The sequence below is a fragment of the Bos javanicus genome, chromosome X (assembly GCF_032452875.1).
Source record: "Bos javanicus breed banteng chromosome X, ARS-OSU_banteng_1.0, whole genome shotgun sequence".
Lineage (NCBI taxonomy): Eukaryota > Metazoa > Chordata > Mammalia > Artiodactyla > Bovidae > Bos > Bos javanicus.
In genome coordinates, this window is record NC_083897.1 from 42,975,818 (window position 1) to 42,985,574 (window position 9,757).

Genomic DNA, 9,757 nt, shown 5'->3' on the forward strand with positions numbered 1-9,757 from the left:
AGCAAGATGTGTCTTTCTCTTTCTCCTTTGCCTTTTGCTTCTCCTCTTTCCTCAGTTATTTGTAAGGCCTCCTCAGACAACCATTTTGCTATTCTTGCATTTCTTTTTCTTTGAGAAGGTTTAGGTCACTGCCTCCTGTACAATGTTATAAACCTCTGTCCATAGTTCTTCAGGCACTCTATCTACCAGATACAATCCCTTTAATCTATTCTTTACCTCTGCTGCTGTATGATCATAAGGGATTTGATTTAGGTCATACCTGAATGACCTAGTGATATTTCCTATTTTCTCCAATTTGAGCCTGGAGTTTTCAAAAAGGAGCTGATAATCTGAGCTTCAGCCAAATCCAGGCTTTGTTTTTGTTGACTATATAAAGCTTGTCCATCTTCAGCTGCAAAGTACATAACCAATCTGATTTCAATATTAACCATCTGGTGATGTTCACGTGTAGAGTTGTCTCTTGTGTTGTTGAAAGAGGGTGTTTGCTATGACCAGTGTGTTATCTAGGCAAAACTCTGTTAGCCTTTGCCCTGCTTCATTTTGTACTCTAAGGCCAAACTTGCCTGTTACTTCAGGTATATCTTGACTTCCTACTTTGTATTCCAATTCTCTATAATGCAAAGGACACCTTTTTTGGTATTTGTTCTAGAAGGTCTTGGAGGTCTTCATAGAACTGATCAACTTCAGCTTCTTCAGCACTAGTGGTTGGGGCATAGAATTGGATTACTGTGATGTTGAATGGTTTTCCTTGGAAATGAACTCAGATAATTCTGTCAATTTTGAGATTGCACCAAGTACTACATTTCAGGCTCTTTTCTGGCTATCAAGGCTGCTCTATTTCTTCTAAAGGATTATTGCCCACAGTAGTAGATATAATTATCATCTGAATTAAGTCCGTCCACTTTAGTTCAGTGATTCCAAAATGGTGACATTCACTCTTGCCATTTTCTATTTAACCACTTTCAATTTACCTTGCTTCATGGACCTAATATCCCAAGTTCCTATGAAATATTGGTCTTTACAGTATTGAACTTTACTTTCACCACTAGACATATCCACAACTGAGTGTCATTTCAGCTTTGGCCCAGCCTTTTCATTTTTTCTGGAGCTGTTCATTGGGTTCTCAAGGCAAGAATACTGGGGTGGTTTGCCATTCCCTTCTCCAGTGGACCACGTTTTGTCAGAACTACTTCTGCTTCATTGACTACCATAAAGCCTTTGATTGTGTGGATCACAATAAACTGCAGAAAATTTTTTAAAAGACAAAAATACCAGACCACCTTACCTGTGTCCTGCATGAAGGTCAAGAAGCAACAGTTAGAACCCAACATGGAACAATGGACTGGTTCAAAATTGAGAAAGGAGTATGTCAAAGCTGTATATTGTCATCATGCTTATTTAACTTCTGTGCAGAGAACATCATGCAAAATACTGGGCTGGATGAATAGCAAGCTGGAATCAAGATTGCTGGGAGAAATATTAACAACCTCAGATATGCAGATGATACCATTCTAATGGCAGAAAGTAAAGAGGAACTAAAGAACTTTTGATGAGGTTGAAAGGGGAGACTTAAAAAGCGGGCTTGAAAGTCAACATTAAAAGAACTAAGATCATGGCATCCATTCCCATCACTTCAGATAGAAGGGGAAAAAGTAGAAGTAATGAAAGATTTTATTTTCTGTCCATATAGTCAAAGCTATCATTTTTCCAGTAGTCATGTACAGATGTGAGAGTTGGGCCATAAAGAAGGCTGAGCGCTGAAGAATTGATGCTTTCAAATTGTGATGCTAGAGAAGACTCTTGAGAGTCCTTTGTACAGCAAGGAGATAAAACCAGTCAATCCTATAGGAAATAAACCTTGACTATTCATTGGAAGGACCAATGCTGAAGCTTAAACTCCTGTACTCTTGCCACCTAATGTGAAGAGCTAACTCATTGGAAAAGACCCTAATGTTGGGGAAAATTGAGGGCAGGAGGAGAAATGGGGAACAGAGAATGAGATATTTAGATGGCATCATAAACTCAATGGAAATGAGTTTGAGCAAACACCAAGAGATAATGAAAGACAACAAATCTTGATGTGCTGCAGTACATGGGGTCTCAAAGAGTTGGCCATGACTTAGAAACTGAACAACATCAATGTAAGTATTTGTATCCAGAAAAGTCAGCCTACAACATCATCTGTCTCTCATTTCTCATTAGTCAAAGTCCATTTGATAAACAGTTAATTCCCCAAACATATGATATATCATCTGACCCCTTGGTAGTTACTTAAGGGCAAAATAGCATTCTAGTTCACTGGGGACTGACAGAGTTTTAGCACTGATAGTCCTGCTTGCTCAAACCTGGGCAATGCATAATAAATTTGTCACTATACTCAGGAAGACAGATCCCACACTACCTGGTGTGGAATTTCATTTAAATTTAGACATGGAAGAGTAAGTAGCAACTTGATACAGTACAGTTACCAATCATAAGACAGAAATGAGGCAACTGAGGAAATCTGAAAAGGAGCATGCTTTGTTTGTCCAGTTCATTGTCCAGAATTGCACTAATTCATACATACTTTCCAAAATGCTCCTCTCATTCTTCCTTATGTTGGTATGCAACACTGTCATTCATTAGTTGCTGAAGGCAAGAACTTTGGACTTCTCTTTTTCTCACCATCAATATGTAGTCCATCCTCAAATCCAGATGGTTCTACCTTCAAAATATATCCAGGATCTTATCCCTCCTAACTTTTCCCATCACTATCACCATATAGAAGTTACCATGATTTTTTTCCTGGACTTCTGCAAGACACTGCTTGACTGGTCGTCTTGACTTTAGTTTTCCCAATTCAATTAGTTCTCTAAGCATTAAGCAGATGATTGTTTAAACAAGCAGTTCCGATAATGTTAGTCCTCTACTTGAATTTCTCCGAATACTCACCTTCACCCTTAAAATCTACAGTCTTGAGAGAACAAGATGGTGGGATAGGAGGGCATGGAATTCACCTCCCTTCAATGAAAACATCAAAAATACATCCACATGTGAAGGAATTTTCACTGAATAAAACTGGAGACTGAGAGAAAGACTATTTTCTGTAATTGTCTCTAAGTAAGATTTACACTGAGTTTAGAAGGAAGGGAAGACAAGCAATAAATTTGGGGCCTGCACCTCTTTGACGGAACACAGAAGAAGAAAATGATTATACAGGCTTGAAGATTCTCTCTGGGGAATAAGAAGTTTGAGCCTCATATTAAGCACCCCAGTCCTGGAGTTGAACACTGATAGTACAAATCTCCTTAATTTGAAAACAAGTGGGACTGAGAGCAAGACTGTAAGAAACCTAGACACCACTTATAAAGGGTATATACACATTTGTATAATCCCAAAATAAGGAGGAGTAAGAAGATTGAAACTGCCCAGGATCATGGCTGACTCTTCCCCACTGCCCTGGTATGTGCCCCAGCCTGAGCTACATGCCAGCTCTGCCTCCTCCTGCTCCATGGTGAAGGAATATAGTGGCTGAGAGGAGTGTACAATTGTGAGGAAACAAGTGGCTCAGACTCAGAAAGTCATCTAAACAGAGCAGGGGGAACCAACAATTTCTGGTGCTTATTTTGGGAGTAGACTGGATATCTGGTGCCAGGACCACTACAACGCATACTCAATCCATGCCAAGTACCTGTATCAGACCCTTTTACTCCAGCACTGCTCCCCTTTAGAGTGAGGGTGATGATACTGGGAGATGGAGGGCACACATTTAGAGGGAACAGAGCCAACATGGGCCAAAAGCTCAGGGCTTATGCTCCAGGAACATGGAATCCAACCCCTCTACCAATAGGATGGTGTTCGCCACTGAACAGAAGAGGTGCCCCAGGTCAAACTTGACCATGATTCTAGAAATTCCATCTCCAGCCTCACCTATCCCCAACTGGCAGCACACCTAGGGGAAATATATAACCCATGTTCACTTCAAATCCAGATTTCTCACTGAAGAAACTGTGAACAGACTGTATAGGGACACTCCCACACAAGGATACCACATCAAGATCATCATATGGTGCTCACTGTGGCAGCACATATACTAAAATTGGGACAATATAGATTAGCATGGCCCCTGTGCAAGAATGACTTGCAAATTTATAAGCATTCCATATTTTTTATTTGAAGAATCAGTATTGTCAAAATGACTATACAATCCAGAGCAATCTACAGGTTCAATGCAATCCAAATAAAATTACCAATGGCATTTTATAGAGAATTAGAATTTACAAATTTACAATTTGTATGGAAACACAAAAGACCATGAATAGCCAAAACAATCTTGAGAAAGAAAAACAGAACTGGAGAAATCAGGCTCCCTGACTTCAGACTATAGTTAGTACAAATCTACAGTAATCAATACAGTATAGTCCTGGCACAAAATGGAAATACAGATCAATAGAATATGATATAAAACACAGAGATTAACCCACACACCTATAGTTACCTAATCTGTGACAAAGGAGGCAAGAATACATGGTGAAGAAAAGACAGTATCTCCAATAACGTGTGCTATAAAACATGACAGCTCTATGTAAAAGGATGAAACAAGACTCCCTAATACCATACACAAAAATAAATTCAAAATGGATTCAAAACCTAAATATAAGGCTGGACACTCTAAAACTTTTAGAGTAAAACATAGGCAGAACACTCTCTGACAAACATCACAGTGTGATCTTTTTTGATCTTCCTCCTAGAGTAATGAAAATAAAAACAAAAATGTAAAAATGGGACCTAACTAGACTTAGGGCTTCCCTGGTGGCTCAGACAGTAAAGGTAAACTTAGGGCTTCTCTGGTGGCTCAGACAGTGAAGAGTAGGACACAATTGAGCAACTAAGCACAGCACAACTAAATTTAAAAACTTCTGCACAGCAAAAGAAACAATAAACAAAACAAACAAACAAACAAAAAAACAAACAGAGAATTAAAGAATATTTGCAAATGAAGCAACCAACAATGATTTAATCTTTAAAATATACAAACAGCTTATGTAACTCAATATCAAAGAAGCAAACAACTCAATAAAAATGAACAGAAGATCTAAATAGACATTTTTTTTCCAAGAATACATACCGTTGGCCAAAATGCACATAAAAAACTATTCAACATCACTAAATATTAGAGAAATGCAAATCAAAACTACAGTGAGGTATCATCTCACACTAATCAGAATGGCCATCATCAAAAAATCTAGAAACAATAAATACTGGAGAGAGTGTGAGAAAAGCGAACCCTTTTGCACTGTTGGAAGGAATGTATTTAAATAGCTAAAACCATTATGAAGAACTATGGGGGCTCCTTAAGAAACTAAAAATAGAGCTACTGTATGATCCAGCAATCCCACTCCTGGGCCTATATCCAGATAAAACCATAATCTGAAAAGATTTATACACCACAATGTTCACTGTAGCACTATGAACACAGAAAGAACCTAAATGTCTATCAACAAGTAATGGATAAAGAATATGTGGTACATATATGCAATGGAATATTAGCCATAAACAAGAACAAAATAATGTCATTTGCAACAACATGGATGGACCTAGAGATTGTCATACTGAGTGTATTAACTCAGACAGTGAAAAACAAACATCATACGATATTGTTTATATGTGGAATCTAAAAACAAAATGGAACAAATTAACTTATTTATAAAACATATCTAGAGTCACAGATGTAGAAAACAACTTATAGTTGTTAGGGGGTGAGTGTAGAGGAGGATTAAATTGGGACATTGGGATTGACACATACACACTACTAAAATAGATAACTAATAAGAACCTACTGTACAGCACAAGAAACTCTTCTCAATACTCTGTAATGACCTATACAGGAAAATAATTTTTTAAAGTGTAGATACATATATGTATTAACATAACAGATTCATTTTACTGTACAGAAGAAACTAACCTAACATCTTAAATCAACTATACACCAATATTTTTTGAAGGAGTGCATAGGAAATATTTTAACCTCCTATTAAAATAAATTTATATTAAAAAAAGAGAGACCATCATAACTAGCTGTTTCACATAATTTCATAGTGACAGTAAAAGATGACAGAGGAATTTATGTCAAACAAAAGACTAAAAACACACTGAAAAAAACAATGAAAAAAAAACAATAAAAGAGATAATTTACCAGATGGGGTTCAAAGCATTAGTAATAAAATGCTAACAAAACTAGGGAAAGGAATAGATAAACACAGTGAGAATCTTAATAAGGAAGTAGAAAATATAAAAAGGAATCATCTGGTTAAACATAAGACATGACACCATAAAATTTGTAGAACAGAACATAGGCAAAACATTCTCTGACATAAATTGTACCCAAGTTTTCTTAGGTCATTCTCTGAAGGTTATAAAAATAAAAGCAAAAGTAAACAAATGGGACCTAATCAAACTTACAAGGTTTTGCACAGCAAAGGAAACCATAAACAAAACCAAAAGACAATCTATGGATTGGGAGAAAACAAACAAACAGTGTAAAAAACATAGGATAAATTTCCAAAGTATATAAATAGCTCATACAACTCAATAGCTCAAATAGTTCAATCAAAAAATGGGTAGAAGACCTAAAAAAAATGTATCCAAATAAGACATACAGATGACCAACAGGCAGAAGAAGATACTCAAAGTCACTAATTACTAGAGAAATGCAAATCAATACTACAACAATGTACCCTCTCACACCAGTCAGAATGGCCATCATCAAAAATTCTACAATGAATAAATGCTGAAGATGTGGAGAAAAGGGAACCCTCCCACACTGTTGGTGGGAATATAAATTGGTAAAACCACTATGGAGAACAGTATGTACATTCTTGAAAAAACTAAAAGTGAACTACTATAAGATTTAGCAAACTTACTTCTGGGCATATACCCAGAGAAAATTGTAACTTGAAAAGAGGCATACAGTGCAATGTCCATTGCAACACTATTTACAATAATGAGGACATGGAAGCAACTTAAATGTCCACTGACAGAGGACTGGATAAAGAAGGTATATATAATGAGATATTCAGTTCAGTTCAGTTCCATTGCTCAGTCATGTCTGACTCTTTGCAACCCCATGAATCACAGCACTCCAGGCCTCCCTGTCCATCACCTACCCCCAGAGTTCACTCAGACTCATGTCCATCGAGTCAGTGATGCCATCCAGCCATCTCATCCTCTGTCATCCCCTTCTCCTCCTGCCCCCAATCCCTCCCAGCATCAGAGTCTTTTCCAATGAGTCAACTCTTCACATGAGGTGGCCAAAGTACTGGAGTTTCAGCTTTAGCATCATTCCTTCCAAAGAACACCCAGGGCTGATCTCCTTCAGAATGGACTGGTTGGATCTCCTTGCAGTCCAAGGGACTCTCAAGAGTCTTCTCCAACACCACAGTTCAAAAGCATCAATTCTTCAGTGCTCAGCTTTCTTCACAGTCCAACTCTCACATCCATACATGACCACTGGAAAAACCATAGCCTTGACTAGACAGACCTTTGTTGGCAAAGTAATGTTTCTGCTTTTCAATATGCTATCTAGGTTGGTCATAACTTTTCTTCCAATGAGATATTAGGCAGCCATAAAAAAGAATCAAATAATGCCATTTGTAGCATCATGGGTGGACCTAGAGATTATCACATGAAATGAAGTCAGAGAAAGACAAATACCATATTATATCAGTCATATGTGGAATCTAATATTTTTTTAAATTGATACAAGTGAACTTATTTACAAAACAGAATCAGATTTACATATATTGAAAACAAACTTATGGTTACCAAAGAGGAAATGTGTGTGTGAGGGGGTGGAAGGATAAAACAAGAGTTTGGGATTAACATACACACTACTATATATACAATAGACAATGAACGAGGACCTACTGTATAGCACAGGGAACTCTCCTCAATATTCTGTGATAACTAATATGAAAAAATCTGAAAAAGAATAAATATATGCATATGTATAACTGAATCACTTTGTTGTACATCTGAAACTAACACAAATTTGTAGATGAACTAATACTCCAATAAATATTTTAATTCAAAAATTTATTTATTCAATCAGAAAAAAGGGAAAAATCATTAGTACTACTCAATATCATCAAAATGAAAAATAACTTCAATAATTTTCACAGTATCAGCATATCTAAAATACAACTAGTCAAAGTTAGATGAATCTAAGTCATTTTTTTTCTTCTAGTACCTTTCTTTTTTCTAGAGAAGTTATACATTTATAATATACAAAAGTAAGCACAAACAAAGTTTGTGAGCATGAGGTTTCTGAGAATATGGGTTGGGAATCCCAAAATATGGCTAGATTGGAAGTGCAATGGGTTTCTTCCTTTGGTAGTGCTAGCTCTTAGTAAACCAGAGAAAACTCTCCGGTGGCTTCTGTCTTAACTCCCTAGATATTCCTTTTGTGGAATCTGTGAGGATGAATTGGAAGGATTGACCCTAATAGCTCGAGGGCAAAAATCACTTTTTCTTTGCTGACCGACCCTCCATCACCTCTTTTGTTATCACATATACTGGCTTCCCTGGTGGTTCAGACAGTAAAGAATCTGCCCACAGTGTGGGAGACCTGGGTTCAATCCCTGAGTTGGGCAGATCCCCTGGAGGAGGGCATGGCAACCCACTCCAGTATTCTTGCTGGAGAATCCCCAAGGACAGAGGAGCCTGGTGGACTACAGCCCATGGGGTCACAAAGAGTCAGACACAATTGAGTGACTAAGCAGAGCGCAAACACAATGAGTCCCCAAGCTATTCTGGACTTAAGGCAACAGTTCTAAATGTTCTAAACCTTGCTATGTGTGTCTCACACTATATTCATTCCGCATAGTCGATGGCTTGTTTCCTTAGCATTTTATTGTTGTTGCTGCTGCTGCGGCTGCTAAGTCACTTCAGTCGTGTCTGACTCTGTGCGACCCCATAGACGGCAGCCCACCGGGCTCCCCCATCCCTGGGGGATGAACACACGCAAGAATACTGGAGTGGGTTGCCATTTCCTTCTCCAATGCATGAAAGTGAAAAGTGAAAGTGAAGTCACTCAGTCGTGTCCGACCCTCAGCGACCCCATGGACTGCAGCCATCCAGTCTCCTCTGTCCATGGGATTTTCCAGGCAAGAGTACTGGAGTGGGGTCCCATTGCCTTCTCCAATTTTAGTGTTGAGTACTGCACTTTATACTGATCCTTGTACTCAAAGTTCTGCCTGTAAATATTGCTATTATTTTTTCCTTTCTCCTCCTCCTTCTCCCTCTACTTTCCTGCAACTCACTTTATTACTCTACCCAAACCCTAGATTATCAGTGTTTATAGCCTGGTATGCATGCCTCAATATTTTTCTCAGTCCTCATAAAATTATTCACATACCTATACAACGGTATAGGAGAAGGCAATGGCACCCCAACATGTATGCTGCTAAGTCGCTTCAGTCACGCCATCTTCTTTAAATACACTGAAAGTACAAACAGGCCTATAGAAATTTGGGCAAGAGGATAAATACTATGTATTTATCAATTTTGTTTATGTATATTTTGCCATAAAACATTTTTTGTTTTATATTGTCAAATATCTCGATCTTTCCTTTCAAAGCTTCTGGATTCACTTTCTTCAGTTAGAAATATTTGCCCAACCCATACTTTACAATCTCCTAAATTTTCAGCATAATTTCTAGTGCATTGTTTAAACTTACATGTTTATTTATCAGTACTAATTTTTGCTTGTACCAAGGCA

The 9,757-nt window shown here is 37.7% G+C and overlaps 1 pseudogene; it reads left to right on the forward strand.

Annotated features, from left to right (window-relative positions):
• The first annotated feature begins 4,048 nt into the window (after positions 1-4,048).
• Positions 4,049-4,149, forward strand: LOC133243577 (U6 spliceosomal RNA; annotated as a pseudogene).
• The last annotated feature ends 5,608 nt before the right edge of the window (positions 4,150-9,757 follow it).